This window comes from Sinohyriopsis cumingii, chromosome 2 (genome assembly GCF_028554795.1).
Source record: "Sinohyriopsis cumingii isolate HCF-2022 chromosome 2, ASM2855479v2, whole genome shotgun sequence".
NCBI classification, from domain to species: domain Eukaryota; kingdom Metazoa; phylum Mollusca; class Bivalvia; order Unionida; family Unionidae; genus Sinohyriopsis; species Sinohyriopsis cumingii.
The window spans coordinates 152,646,528-152,663,929 of NC_142962.1; positions in this window are offsets into that span (position 1 = coordinate 152,646,528).

Sequence of the window (17,402 nt, forward strand, 5' to 3'; positions counted from 1 at the left end):
CTTGATGACGATATCAATAAAGCTTGCCAAACAAACAAATCCTGCCAGACTATTTTCACGAGACACAGATGTCGTTTACGTTACACAACGAGATGTTCATACCTAGGTGTTACTGTGGACAGTACTCTCACATTGCACCAACATGTCATGAACATATGCAAGGATGCATATCTTGAGCTGAGACGCATCAGCTCAATTCGCAAGTATCTTTCAGTTGATGCGACTAAAGCATTTGTGTGTTCATTAGTACTTTCAAGACTGGACTATTGTAACTCAGATATGCCTGGTTCATCTCAATATCTACTCCAGAAACTTCAAAAAGTTCAAAACACATCTGCTCGGATCATACTTAGAGTACCACGATCAGAGCACACCTCACCGCTGTTCTGTACCTTACACTGGCTATCCATTCGATCCAGAATCAAACACAAAATTTGTTCTCTGTGCTACGTTTCACTGTCGGACTCTAAGTCCAACATACCTATCTGACCTCACCCATGTGTACACACCAGCAAGATACTTTCACTCCTCTTCTGACAATCGTATACTCATTATTCCAAGTATGAAAACAAAATCATATGGACAGCGTTCTTTTGCATACCAGGGTCCAGCAACGTGGAATGAATTGCCCACTGAACTTAGACACAAAGACACAGTGACCACATTCAAGAGTGCTCTCAAAACTCACTTATTTCGACTGCAAGAACAAACGTAAAGACCTTATAATGTTTCTTACCTTAAATATTCTCAGCATGTTTTTTAATTTCATGGTGTTTGTTTTTGTAATCACATCATTATCTGTTTTTTTATCTTACAGATGTTGTCTAATGTTGTAAAGTGCTTATAGCTTCTAAAGATTAGGCACTATACAAAGTCCTCATTATTATTATTATTATTAGTATCCCCAAAGTGATCAGATATAATTGTATTTTTTATCTATCTTTATAGGTGTTGATACACATACACTGCGAAATATTTATCAGACTTTGAGTCTCAGCGACATGGACATAAATAGGGTTTTAACTTCTTTGCGCATGCTCAGAAAACTCGATTGGATTTATTGCAATCATTATACATGATCCAGCGAAAAAATATCGCAATTATCTCGATACAATCTCTGGATGGTTTCCTTTTATTCAAGAAATATATTTACTGTATAATGAACCAAGAAAATATTAACACAACTATCTCTCAGGTTGATCAATTACAACAAGATGGTCTCGCTGTTCAATTTGATGTTGAAAAAATTAACGACGATTTTGAAAGGATACAGCAGCGACGGGAACAAGGTATATATATATATATATATATATATATATATATATATATATATATATATATATATATATATATATATATATATATATATATATATATTAGCGGCGGAATTTAGAGTTATCAAATTAGTCCAACATGAAATGAAATTGTCCCTGGCTGGTTTACATAATAGCGAGACTGCCAAATTTGTCCCACTGGCAAGCGCCATTGAGAAAGTTAGAAAGTCAGTGTATACAGTAATGTACTGTATTTCTTTTTACCTACTATAACCCGCCGGAACCATTCGCGCGCTGATTTATACAACAGGAAATTTCCCAGTGATGGTATATCTGGTCAATAGCACACATTATTAGCCGCGTACAGAACACTAATTGTAACACTGCTGACCACCAAGCAAGGAAATACACACAAGAAGATTTTATAGCATTATTTATGACCTACATTCATGTAAAATCCATCAGTGTAAATGATGTGTTCCAGTATGTCTGTTTGGATTTACCTGGTGAAAAATCAATAACCGGTTGTGGGCAGTACAAATGGTAAATAACACACAGGTATCTTTATATATTTGTTTTCTTAAATGTAAATATTTATACAACTAGCTCGTGGCCAAGAGGCTAGCGTGGTGGTGTGTTTGCTCAGCGACTCGCTGGTAGCCAAGAGTAAATTCTTTCGTGTTCGAAACCACGCGACGAACACTTTGTCGGCGATTATGTAAACAAACCACAGCACCTAATGCAGATGAAGATGCATCTGCAGATACAACTGTTTCTCTATTTGGATCATAAAAGAGCTCGTGAAGATATCATTTCTTGCTTGATATCACTAGAAGCTTATTCTTGATCTGGACTCCACGTCCACGAGGTTTTACCTTTCAGAAGCTCGCGTAATGGTTTTATATGTTCTGCCAAATTTGGACTAAATTTGCCAAGCTGATTTGCCATACCGAGAACTGGTTGTATCCCTGCTACACATTTTGGCGTTTCCATTTCAGTTATAGCTTTGACTTTTTCTGGATCAGGTCGACAACCATTTTCGTCAACAACATGCCCAAGAAACATAATGGATGGTCTCGAAAATTCACACTTTTCAGTGTACAAAGTGACGCCGGCTTTTTTAATTGATTTCATGACCATTTCTAGTCTTTCGTCATGCTGTTTCTGCTTTTCCCCCAACACAAGAACATCGTCCATGTGAAAGAATGCTCCCCCTTAAGAGTTTCTGACATCCTTTTCTGAAAAATTTCAGGCGCGGAATTGATTCCGAATGGAAGGCGATTAAAATAAAACCTACCAAAAAGAGTAATGAAAGTTGTAAGGCGGCGTGAATCTTCTGACAGGTTTATCTGCCAAAAGCCTGAGTTTGCATAACATTTGGTGAACAACTTTGCTAGTTTTGCAAATGATTCTTCAACTGATGGTAGTGGTGGTTCTCTCTTTTAACAGATCAACGCAAATTCTTACTCTACCTTTTGGTTTCGGAACAACAGCCACTGCCGCGCACCACTCATTGGCCTCATCTACTTTTGGAAATAACACCCGTATTTTTTTCCCATTCTATCCAATTTCTTTAGAACTTTATTCAATAAAGGTATAGGAACTTTTCTTGGGATAGATAAGGCATAAGGTTTTGCATTTTTGTCCAGAGTTATGTTGTAGAACCATTTTTTCCCCCTAGTCCTTTGAACAAATTTGGAAATTTCTCGCGATAATCCCTATCTAAATTGATTGATCTATCGTGAATTTTGCTTGCATTTTGCGAGTTTTTGTCAAAGGCATTTACTGAGGACATGCTTAAATGTTCAATAATCTTTCGAGCCTGAATCGCGGGCCTGTCCAGGAGTGCCGTATTCAGTCCCTTTGCAACAAAAATATCTTGTACACTGAACGCATTGTTCGATTACAGTCCACATGTAAATTTTCCAAATACTTCAAGTTTCCAGATCCATACAGTCTTCGATCAGACTTTAATAGTTTTTGGTCTCCGCTTTTTCGTAAATCACTCTCAGGAATCACAGTCACATCAGTTCCAGTATCAATCTTGAGCAAAAGTGAAGCGATGTTCAATCTCACACGCATTGTCCACGGCTGACCCTTCTTTGTGCTAATATTCTCTAGAAATCAAGGTACCGCTCTCAATTATATTGTGCGAACATGCTGATTTTGACAGACAGAACTTTGTATAGTGTTCCCTTTTCTTACACTTCCAGCATTCTGCTTCTCTTGCTGGACTTTGGTCTCGAGAATGATTAACTTTCTTTCCACATCTCATGCATCCTTTTATATCTGACATTATTCTGTTGAACTTTTGGGATTTCATGTTTTTGTTTCCCACATTTCAGTGAAAACGATTTTACTGCATCAGTGCAGTCATTCGTTCTCCAGTTGCTTGTAAAGTTGATTATTGCTTTTTCACAGCCTCGTTTAGTCGAGCTTGACTAACGGCAGACTCTTGAGTTAGATTTGCATCTAACTGCAATTTGTTTCGACAGTTTTGAATTTTCCCACTCCAACTACAAGTCGATCTTTTATCATTTCATCATGTAGTGGCCCAAAATTACAATGATCTGCTTCCACATATATAGCTGTAACAGAACTGTCCATTGTTTCCCTCTTTTCCTGTTTTCTTTGATTAAATTGTGCTCTTTGAGAAAATTACATTCCTATTTGAGGAAAGCTTTCAAAGCGCTGAAGCCACTTTGTCCAAGTTTCAGGTCTCGAAAAGTCAAATTTGTCCGGATTTGTAAATTGAAATGAAACCATTTTGAACTCCGATAATTTCAATCCTGTGTTTTACCGCTGCCATCATATAATGGTATTTGTTATTGAAGAATAACTTCAGAAGGCGTTCTGTACTATTTATTAAATACAAGACATCAATACAGGTATGAAGGGGAGTAAAGACTGCGCTGCGAGTAATTTCCCCCTGGAACATAAACCCTAGTGAATGTATAACATAAACCAGCTGTTGGTATGTATCAGTTCTAATCTAGTGTGGAATATCTGATTACTTTTCTGTCAAGTAATATTACAAAGCTAATTAGATTAAGGCTTACAATACAGTTCCCTGTCTGAGAAGTTTACATTAAAACGAAAAGTGATCTGATGACCGCATTTCTAAACCAGCTACATCAGCTTCATATTTATAAGTTCAGTCTCTCTCGGGTGGTTTTGACAATCTTCCCGAATGTGTGAAATATCTGTTTTGTCTAGTTGGCACTGCTTTGCTTTCATGTGAGTCAATAAAAATATCAGGGTTTAAAACAGTCATATCATTCCCTCGTCAGTTACTACCATTTATGAACGAGGTGTAGATGCCTTAGATTTAACAATGCCTGAAGAAATATGATCTTAATCCATACTTCATTCCCTACCTGAAGTTTTATCATATTTCGGGCGCGATGTCAACGATCATAATTTCTCTTCGTTCATAATCTCACTGTCCATAATCTTCTTCCGTGTGGCTTTGTCTCTTTCCTAATAATGAATGGCGAAAGCAAGCTTGAACAGCACATCTATTACTTTATTATCTCCAAACACGTAGAACAAACACAAGTTTTCCAATAAAATGGTAACCTAAATATTGCTACTTGGTTAACTAAATAATATAATCTTAACCTATATGATAATAAATATTCATGCAAGACATTATTTTGAATTAAATACTTTAAGATTTCTATCAGACCACCATTGTTAGCAATAGTGACACTATGGATTTACAAGCACCATGGTCGGGCGAAACTTCCAGCTGGTCCCTGGCATATCCCTTTCAGAGGGAATACCTGGGAGCTGACTGCAGATCCAGATTAGCATAACTCTCTCAGACATTTGCATAAACAGTATTGTGACATCCACCGGATATACGACCCAAACTTGCCATGGCGATCAATGAGCACGAGGCCATTAAAGAAATCTTTATTAATCGTGGAGGAGATTTCTCTGACAGACCAGACACCACGATTACTACTCTCATTGGTGAAAAACAAGGTAAGGTTTCTTTTGACCCAGTGGTTTTTATTTGGGTTATCCTTGCCTGTTCTTTATTATAATTTTAGGATGGCAACATTCTTCAATCATACACAGTTCAAGCAGCTTATACGTACCCTAACAAACCATCCAAAATTACAAATGTTTACGTTGCAAGAATGTTCCAGAGAAAATAATAACTTTAAAACCAAATCATCTGCAGAAAACAAATGCCGGTAGAAGACCATAATTAACTGATCTGGCGAAAATCTCGATCACGTACTGACTGTAAAGCTGACTACTTTACGTGATTGATAGATTAGTGTCACCTCTTTGATTTTGGCAGCTCCGGTGGCCCAGTTGGTTAGAGTTCCGCCTCGGATGCGAAAGGTTGTGAGTTCCAACCCGGCCTAGTAATACCAAAGACTTATAGGAATGGTACTAACAGATGACTCGCTTTCCGCTCAGAATTAAGAGGTTTGTCGTAGGACTGGTCGGCCTGATGTCGGAATAATGTGACTAGGTGGGACATGATGCTACATGTCTGCGGCATGATACCCAAGTGCTTCACATCACTATAAACTACCAGATAACAGACATCGAAGCGATATAACAAAATATTTTAAAGCAACGCTAGAAATCTAAATTATGCTCACACACGAACATACATACACATAAACACCTTTGATTTTGCATCTGGTGTGCACTTCCTTATATCAGTCACTGTATCGCTAACTATAATCTTTGGGGTCACCTCTAGCAATAGCGTCTTCGGAATGCTCATAACGGTCGACTTTGATGCCTGGGTGATTGCTGCCAGGGCAATCGATCCACATGGAACTCAGTCTCCTAATATTCCGATGTATCATTCAATTTTAATGGGCATTGACTTTCAAATATGCTGTAATGATGACATTTCCAAACTCGTCGGGGTGCAACTCTACCACTTCTTCGCTAATGCACGAAAATCAAACGCGTACTGATGTTTTCCACGTGTTTCACGAGTATTCGTTTATTCGTCCATGAGTTCAAAGTAGCGACTTGGTTCTGCCAAGAATTCCGTTTTGGGTAATATTGGATGTTGCGCTAGTTTTTCCCACAAACAATTCAGCATCACTATAGAAAAATATCAACTCCTTATGTTCCAACGTGATGCCTTTTCTTGAAGTTGGTACCGTTCTTTGAATTTGCCTTTGTCTTCATGAGTCTGACATCAAGAAGGATAGCTAGTAACTTCTTCGTTCAATTTTAGGAATTCTTTGACGTGCCTGAAACATTGATGTACTCGACTTGTCGTCCATTCGGTATTGTTTTTCGGTAGGAAAGTGTCAATTTATTTGCTTTTAACAAGCGATATCCGCAATCCAGAGCATGAAACGATTCATCACTCTTCCACATTCCTGTCAAAGCACGCTCTTGGTTCTCATGGTGACAAGGTTGGTCTTGATTACACCTCTCAGTACACGTAAAAGAATGGTCCTGTAACGCGAAGCATTTTCTTCGCTCCAAGTGTCGTCGGTAGAGTCGTAAATCCTTTCGGCAAAATCGGTAAGAGTTTGGAGTTCTTGCATACACTTGTGACAAGCACGATGAGCTGCATAACAATTAATGACGTATTTTTCAGTTTCTTGTCAACTTTCGAAATCAAAACGAATAAAATCTGCACTTTGGTGTTGTTCTTTTTCTGATCTTTCTTACATACTTTGAGTTCGTTATTTTTTAAACATTATAATGCACACGCTCGAAATTCACTACTTGGTCACGAAAACGGCATCTTTTTCTTTCCTGTGCAATTGAATTATTCGTATGAATAAAATATCCACGAGAGAGAGAGAGACAGAGAGAGAGAGAGAGAGAGAGAGAGAGAGACAGAGAGACTTGGATTTTAAACGTAGCTTTAACAATTTTTCAGATCCATAATAGATTCTTTATTCACTGATTTTACAACAAAGCCATCAGTACTACAGCTAAGCATTGTACAACACGTAGATGTTATTATTCATTAGATATTGTGACTCTACGCCAGCTCAGTTATAAGACAACAGATGTATATAATAAAATATATCCATTACAAGCTATGATTTACGAATTCACAGACAACGATGCAAGCTAGTCAACATCTGAGTGGAATTATATATGATTTTTGGAGAGGTAATTTGAATTCAAATAATTGTATTAAAATTATGATTTTTGGAATTGTAATATAAATTCATATTAGATGATTTACGAATTCCTAGACATTGGAGTAAAGAAAATCTAGTCAGTGTCTGAATATAGATAGAGCGGTTCTGACCAAGCCAGGTATCATTGTGGCACGAGGGTCATCAGTGATCGAAGGGTAAAGTGAAGCTAAAGATAGTAATGCATGCCATATTTTGGTAAAGCCGACGTCTCGCAGAATAGAAATCACTATATATATTCTACGTCCCCATGGTTTCGTAAAGAATTGCTGCCGTACACTCCGACATTGGCTTAATGTTTTCAGCTAAGAGGAATGTAATTAGTATAGTTAACGATTTTTCTGTGAAACACGTTTAGAGATGATTTCATCCGTCTCTGGAAAGCTTGCCGTATGTTATAATAATAACAATAATAATAATACAGTTAATAATAATAATAATGATAATAATAATAATAATAATAATAATAATAATAATAATAAAAATAGAGTACAGTTAGGTCAGAAGTCACTGATAATTACTCCGTTTAAAGGAGTGGCCGTTGACAATTTAAGACCTATATTTCCACATAGAGATCGGAAAAACCGATACATCCTGACGCTGGTAGATTGATTCACTAGATACCCCGAAGCCATAGCTTGTGCATCAATCGAAACCGAACGTGTAGCCGAAGCGATGGTAGACTTGTTCAGCAGGGTCGGTGTGGCCGAAGAGGTTCTGACTGATTGTGGAGCGCAATTCACCTCAGATCTCATGGCAGAAATTAGTAGGTTTTTGTTCCTTAAACAGTTGCACCAAACACCCTACCACCCTATGTGCAATAGGTTGGTAGAGAAATTCAACGGGACATTGAAGAAAATGTTGCGACGGATGTGTGTGGAAAGACCTAAATATTGAGATAGATACCTGAACGCAATTCTGTTCGTATATCGTGTGGTTCCTCATGAAAGACTGGGCTTCTTCCCGTTTGAACTATTGTACGGTAGGACAGTTCGTGGTCCTATGCGTATTCTACGCGAACTGTGGTCAGACGAAGTCGCGAACGAAGAAGTTAAGACCACTTACCAATACGTGGTAGATTTACGTGAAAGGTTAATGAGTACATATCGAATGGCGCTAGAAGAACAAGCGAAATCTAGTCGTAAGTACGCGAAGTACTACAACTTTGATGTAGGCGATCAAGTGTTGGTGCTTCTCCCAACGAATAAAAACAAGGTGCTAGTCCATTGGAAAGGGCCATAGGAAGTCACACAGATGAAAGGTGATATGGACTATATCATTGACATGGAATGTAAGTCCAAGATATTTTACGCTAATATCTTGAAACTTGATGTAGAAAGACCTAGTCAAACAATTGATAAAGGGGATTTGACTGTAGTGTGTGTAGCGGTGATTGATGATAGGTCGTGTGACGAATTGGAATTCTTCTCAAGTACAGCAATGCCCCTTGAATATCCCATTGATGAAGGGAAAGAATTTATTGACCAGGTCAACGCATGCTCGGATTTATCAGAGGGTCAGCGTACACAGATCTTGGAGGCTCTGTCCCAATACCCAGACGTTTTTACGGACAAACCTGGCAGTACTGGATTGATACAACACGAGATCAAGTTGAATACATCAGAGCCGATCAGGATTAAAGGATATCCAATACCCTTTAATGAGCGGGCGACAAAGGAGAGTTGGGAAAAATGTTAGAGCAGTAAGTGATTGAACCTTCCAGTTTCCCGTAATCGTCCTCCGTTGTGTTTGTCAAAAAGAAAGAAGAAACATACCATTTCTGCATTGACTTTCGGCAACTGATGCAGAACCAATGCCAGACATAGAAAGATTATTTTCAAAGTTGGCAGGTCAATAATACATTTCCAAGTTATACCTCACCAGTGGATATTGGCAGATACTAATCGCTGATAATGTCTGTTAGTTAACGAAATTTGAGACTCCCAAAGGTCTTTATCAATTTAAAGTCATGCCTTTCGGTTTAGTCAACGCTGGTGCAAAGTGCGTTCGTCTCATGCGCAAACTGTTAAGCGGTATGGAAAATGTCGAACAGAAAATGTCGAACAGTTTTGCAGATGATATCTTTATTTATACACACACCTGGGATGAACATGTTAAGGCATTAAGGGATCTGTTCGATAGATTTCACACTGCCAATCTTACAGCTAGGCATTCCAAATGTAGTATAGGATATTTTAACCTAGAATGTTTGGCACATCTTGTAAGTATACTAGGCCAGTTGAACTCTCACCCAGATGAAATAGGAACAATCAGAGATGTACCTAGACCAGAAACTAAGAAACAAGTGAGATCTTTCCTAGGTTTGATTGGGTTTTACAGGAAAGTTGTCCCCAATTTTGCAACAGCAATGGACATCCGCTCTTGAGGATGTGCTTATCATATGATCTCCTGATCACAAACACCGTATTCCGTCTGCATAACCGCAACAAAGCACGGATTCATCCACGGTCTAAGTATTGGCATCTGATCGACTACATCTTAGTCCGTAGGAATGACAGGAAGCATGTCCGTGTGCCATGTGTGGTGCTGACTGCTGAACATACCACAGGCTACTGGTTTCCAAGACGAATCTTAGAATTCAACCTCACAGACGTCCACAGGGAATTAAAGTTCCAAAAGCGACTCAACGTCTCCAGGCTGAAAGTATTCAATACTGAGAAAGCTCTGTCTGAAGCTCTGAAAAGCCAGTTGGAAACCAGAGTCTGATACCAACGATATAGAGAAATGCTGGGCGGCCTTCAAAGATTGTACTCTACTGCATCTGAACACTTGGCGTCACTGCGCGAAAGCACCAAGACTGGCTTGATGAGAACTGTGAAGAAATAAAGTCCCTGCTAGAGGAGAAGCATCGCCTCCGTCGTGCGTACAACATCAATATCGAAAACATGCAGGACACATGGCTGAGCCGAAAGACTGATGATATTCAGTCGTTCACCGACCAACACTACATGGGGAGAATTTCCAAAGTGCTCTTCGTGGTGTTTATGGCCCAGTAAGATCACAACCCCACTCTTGAGCTCCGATGGCAGCACTTTCATAACTGTGAAGGAGAAGATATTGGATCACTGAGAGGAGCACTTTGGCGGTGTCCTCAACAGACCTTATTCCATCAACGATGAAGCAATCATTCATCTATCCCAGTTGAAGATCAACGAAATATTTGCTGACCCTGCAACAGTGCTGGTAACTCATAAGGCCATTTTGCTCATGTCTAGTGGGAAAGCTCCAGGAGCAGACTCCATTCCAGCTGAGATATGCAAGTCTGGTGGGCTTCAGCTGGTTGAAAGACTAATACATATGTTCTGTGTGATGTAGAATCAGAAACGCATACCCCAGAAATTCAAAGATGTATCCATGATCCACATTTACAAACGCGAAGGCAATCGCCAATCCTGCGACAACCATCGGGTAATATCTCTACTCTGCATCGCATGCAAGGTCCTAGCTAGAATACTGCTGAAAAGACTCACAGAGTATCTTGATCAAGTCTTCAGAAAGAAGAGAGGCACCATCGACAGGATCTTTGCTGCCAGGCAGATGCAAGAAAAGTGTCTTGCACAAAATGTCCAACTATACACCACATTCGTGGACACGATTAAGACATTCGACACTGTCAGCCGGGAAAGCATTTGGAAGAACGTGGCCAACATTGGATGTCCAGAAGTCTTCATTGAAATGGTGAGGCATTTTCATGATCGCATGTTTGTCAGAGTCCAGGACCAGTGTAAGTATTCCGAACCCTTTGCATTTACGAATAATGTGAAACAAGGATGCGTCTTAGCCAACATTCTCTTCAGCCTGATGTTGTCCGCAATCATGATGGATGCTTTCAAGGATATTGATGTGGGAGTAGGTCTACAATACCGTCTGGATGGGAAGTTGTTCAATATGAGGAGGCTTCAAACTAAAACCAAAGTCCAAGTTGAAAACATTCGCGACCTCCTGTTTGCAGATGGCTGTGCCCTCAACCTCAGCACGGAGAAAGGCATACAACAGAGCAGTGAGCATTTTTCACAGTGTGCACCAACTTCGAACTCACCACCTCTACCAGCAAGACCGAGTTTCTACATTAGCCAGCTCCTGGAGAAGATTACCTGGAACGACCCATCACTGTCAATGGCCAAAAGCTAAAAATGAAGACAGGTCCACATGCCTCGGCAGCACCATCTCACAATCAGTCCACAGAGACGATGAGGTCAACATCTAGATTGCCGAAGCCAGCGTAGCCTTTGGCGGACTCTGCTCAAATGTCTGGGATAGGAGAGGAATCAAGCTTGCCACCAAACTAAAAATGTACCCAGCGGTTGTTCTCTCAACCCTCTTTTATGCTTGCGAGACCTGAACTGTGTATATGCGCAATGTTAAAAACCTGAACCACTTCCACATGAGCTCCATGAGATAACTACTGAAAATCAGATGACAGGACAAGGTACCAAATACAGAGGTGCTCACTAAGGCCGACATAACAAGCATCCAAACCATTCTGTGCAAGGCACAATTTCAATGTGCTGGCCATGTGGTTTTCATGCCGGTAGAACGCCTACCTAAGAAGGTCTTCTATGGAGAGCTACAGCAAGACATGATATCTCACGGTAGTGAACAAAGGTACAAGGATACTCTCAAGACCTGGCTGAAGAAGTAAAGCACTGACCCTGACAGCTGGGAGAGTGTCGCTGCTGCTCGATCTATTTGGCGCAGTCAAGTCAATGCCGTTGCGGCAGCCTTTGAGCAGAAAAGACTGGTGGACGCAGCTGAGAAATGTGATCGGCGCAAATCCAGGAACAACAGTTCCGCAACTCCCAGTTAGCAACCTGTACATCCATTCCTCCACTGCAACAGACTCCTCCTGGCCCGGATCGGACTGATCAGCCATCTCCAGACCCATCCCCAGTGAATCTATGACATTGAATGGTCCTCATCGACACCGATGGACGAACAGCATGATTGCATGTATGTATGTATGTATGTATGTATGTATGTATGTATGTATGTATGTATGTATGTAATAATCACACTTTCACATGAGTTTTAAAGTATAATGGACAGTATAATGTACCTACCTAATGATCATCCATAACGATGATGCGAAAGAGTTTGAGGAATAAAATATGAATATATACGAATTTCCTGTTGAATCATGTGTGTATATTCCCTCAAAGGGTGTGCCTTGAACTTGTCACACAATAAACACGTCCCACCTAATGATCCAACAAGCGTGATTCGTGTTTTAAGTGCTGAAGTTGTTGATAACGCAAGAAAACAGGCCTATTTACGTGGCGTTGAAATCGCATATTACAAGCGTTAACTCGCCTGACAGGCATATAAAATTCATTCAGCACCAAATGAATGTAAAGCACGCTGTGGTTAGATTTTAAATCAGAAGCAAATAATTTTATTATACCGATACAAGGAGTCTTTTGAGCCTGAGTTGTAAGTAAATCCAATTACTTTGGCAGAACAACTGTTAATATTATTTTATAATTTAACAAAATTATAACGTTATTCCATATTAAAAACACATCTTAGCAGTCGATCTCAGCACCTTCATAAAATGTTATTTCACGAAACGAATTAGTAAAAGTAGTAGTCTTGCTGTAGTGACAAGCGGTAGTCTTGCTGTAGTGACAAGCGTTAGTTCTCGGAGTTGTTTTGCCGTAGTGAAAAACGGTAGTTCTCGGAGGTGTTTTGTCGTAGTGAAAAACGGTAGTTCCCAAGGTAGGTTGCACAGATTTAACTGCCTCATATTAACTGCATTATCGGAATTCATCATCATTTACATATAATTCGGATATAAAATGCATATGATTTGTTTTATTGTCTACATACATTTAGCATATATTTTATTCCGTATTCACATGTAACTCTGTATTGTTTCTCTTTCAAATGTGATCTAACATAATAGTGTTTAATTCGCGTTAATTTGACCTGAAGTTAGGATTGTGTGATAATCTTTGTCCAGTTCTTACATGTTTCCGGTCTAGCTTCTCCAGTGAGTGCACATTATTGGATAACTGTAAAAGAGACCAAAAACTTATATGGCTATGGAATCGTGATTTTTCTCCTGTACCTAAAAGTGTCATGATTTTACAAGTCAGTTCTAATATATACTTTAAAAAATAGATACAAATAGTTACGGCAGCTGCCGTATCGTATCCCCAGTACCGAAGAGGGAAGGAGGCAACCATGGTGTAATGGGGTTACAGATAGTTGCCAAGCAGAGTAATTGCAATGTTTCATGAATTCAGTGGTTTGGAAGGAGATACAGCAACAAAAAGGTGGAGAGGCATTCAGAAAAACGAAGGTTATCACAATATCCGCGATATTTAAAAAACTATTTTAAGTCAAAGTTTCTTTTGCCCAGAGTTGCTTTATATTCTTCTGCGTTACCGTTACCCCAAGTTTTTTCTTCTTCTTCTGGGTTACCGTTACCCCAAGTTTTTTTTTACTTCTGGGTTACCGTTACCCCTTCTTGTTTAAACTTTGAGGATGGCTACATACTTCATCGATAGTCAGTTTAAGCACCTTGTACGCATAATGAAAAAAAAAACCCATTAAAACATCCTAAATATTCAGGTTACAAGTACTTTCAAGGTAAAATAATACGTTTTTGCAATCAAATATAATGTTTAAAAAAATGGTAAGACTTATAAAGTCAAACGTAACTCTTCTGACATAATATTAAATGTGCGGCTTAACGTCTAAATAAAGACTCCGTATTTTGTTTATAGGTATCGTTTCAACTTCTGGAGAGAATTGGAAAGATCACCGAAAATTTACTATTACAACACTGAGGAAGACTTCATTAATGCTTTCCTGCTGGAAATGAAAGTAATCGAGATCAGAAAGATTCTACATTTTTAAGTGCGTGAAACTAAATATATAAGCTTCACATTTGGAAACTATACATATTGTTCAATTTTATATATAAAAAATCGCAAGGATATTTATATCATAGTTACAAGCTATCAACTGAAATTGATTTTTTCAATATCACCTTCCTTTTCTTAAAGAAGTTTAGAGTTTTGTGATCGACTTGTATTTTGGGTGAGGTACTTAAAGCAAGTAAAATTGAATGATACAGTGCGTTTGTTCAATGTTCATGACCTATCGCACTGATATATTCATTTCTGGTGTCTATTATTATATCCACCTGCTAACAATTAAAGGGCCATTTCAATAAATTTTTACAAGTTTTGCGTTTATCTTTCAGAAAAGCAGCTGACAAAAACAGAACTGGGTCTGTTTTCAGCTGGCTCAGAAAAGAACAACGAATACGATTATTTCAGCTGGCATCACCATGTCGCATTTTAATTTAAGTTAGAAGGCTATATCAAACGTACTTTTCTTAAGGCATATATTGATGTGTGTGTGTGTGTGTGTGTGTGTGTGTGCGTGCATGCATGCGCACACGGTATTTATTGAACAAGGTAGCAGGAGATAAAGACTTCACAGATCGATTTGCAGTATTTCTCAGTTAACAGGGTTAATTCAGGAATGTTATTCTGGTAGGAGTGAGGCTGCTTAAACAGCTAGGTAAGTGGTCTGTGGGATGGAATCCCTGCCACCTCCCTAGCCACCAACATCCTGTATTTTAAACATTTCAAGGGACAATTTTAGTCATATAACTGTAAAAAAAAAAAACAACAACTAGGGAATGATCTTGTTGTTTTAGAGAGTGGCAGAGAGAGAGACAGATAGACAGATAGTTAGAGACAGAGACAGATGAACTAATCAACCTTTATCTAATATTGCTGTTGATACATGCCTATCTGAATGATACATTGTAAAGTCTATCTCATATGCGCATGCAATTTTCTTTTATTTTGTTCACTTCACCATTTAATTTTAGATTCTTTTAGATTGCAAAAATCGTGGTTGAGTACCGACAATTGATAAAGTCTAGATGAGTACTAGCGTTGGAGATATTTGACTGTTGAATTATAATATATTTCATAGCAAAATGCCACTGAAACGCAATACTACCCAACCTTAGAAAGGTTAATTATACAGTACCAGTAATCAATGTAGCGTTTGACTGGTGAATATTTCATTCTTTGGAAAAGGAAATGACAAATTAAAACATCATGTCAAGGAAGATGGTTTGAATAAATGGTTAAAAACATCAAATAAAAAGGCAGAATACCTCCATAGATACGTTCTCTATTTAGAGAAAGTGACGAAAACATTGACGATGTACTGACTCTTAAAAGAAAGGCAAATGGATAAAAAAGTGTGACAAATGCTTGTGATAACATGCAAGGTATCCTAACACATGGACCATCAACCGCGACTAACACGTCCGAGATCAAGACCTATGTTGAACGAAACCTTTGTTGAAATTTGTAATAAACAGGCAACAACCTCCTTCATTCCAAAGAGCAGCATCTTTAGAAAGCAGTGATATCTGCGTATTTTCATATCTATTTCATATTGGAACTCTGTTTGAAAAGTATACTATGTCAAAATTGCACAGGGACATTTACGTGCTTTATCAGGATTTGCAATGCTGATGAATGAAAATCATTTCGTAAATTGTTCAACTACATTTCTAGACAATGTGTGAACACACTTTCACAGTCCCAGTAGTTTCTGAAAATGCTCAGTTTTCATGATAGGGATTCAATTCACAACCGACAAATGATCACGAATTTAGATATTAGAGTCTCCAGAAATTTTGTTTTGGCTGGGGGAAGTTAAATCAAATGAACCTGGCTTACAGCTATAAACACATACACACACGGATCAGTCAGCTAAAAGAAACACAAAGAACAAAGAAGTTTACGTTTTCATCTCCCTAAAGTTGAGGAAAAAATTCCTCTTTTGCCCAGATGTTTATAATGTTAAAAGACATTGTCTGAGTCTATGTAAAAAAATGCTAACTATCAGTTTATTTTAATATATTTTCAGCCGCTTGTTCCTTTTTTCTGCTGTGTCTAACATGGTGAATTTGTGTTGCTATTAAATTCGTCATCGTCTTGAAAACAGAGTTTCTGGCAATTATATGGCCCATACATGTTTACTGGTAATGTGTTATCTTGTAGAATTAACTGACAATATATATCACGATTAACATTAAATAAATTTATGATTATCTTACATTTATAAACATTGACAGTATAGATTAAAACGAAAGTATCCATGTGAATTTTCCTTAATATAGTCACGTGTGTCGTCACTTCCGATAGAGTTCGAATACAAATTTCATTAAAACAATGCACAGGACTCATTGCTGTTGAACGACCGTTGCTTGTTTTACATACATGATGATGTAATCAATTTGAAAGGCAAGAAACATTCGGTCACTCGTCTTTTCGAAATAAATACTGAGCTGTAATGTTTGCTGGAGTATCATGTGCATTTTTTTCTAAAATCCATTGTCAGTTATAACGTTGGTGGAAATTTTACAAACAATATGTATAAAAGAATAAATCTGATGAACACGATTATATTCTAAAGCATATTTATTTATTTATTTATTTAATGTATACAATATTTGTTATGACATTAAAACTCATAATAAGCTCATAATAATACTAAAAAGCTTGCCTTTTTCAGTTCTTGTCAGTGAATGATGTTCCTATATACAGCCTTTGAAAAGGTTACTCAGGGTGACCATACAAACTTGGCGAGAAGCCATGAATTCATGCTCAGAATGGGAAGAAAAAATCGCGGAACTAAGCTATAAACACTCTTTAGTGTCTTATTTACTAGCAATAACCAATTTATTACTTATTTTTTTATTTTAATAGTTCAAGACAATAATATTTTCAGAAAATTGTACGTTTCCTTAAATAGTTAACAATTCACTTAAATTATGGTGACAGAATAAAACTAAGTGAAACCCAATAGAAACGATTGTGTACCAATATACGGCAAAGTCTAGATATAGATATTTCTATGGATTCAGTAAACTTCTTGTCCCATTAATTAACATTTAGGGCTCAAAGTTAGAAAGTTC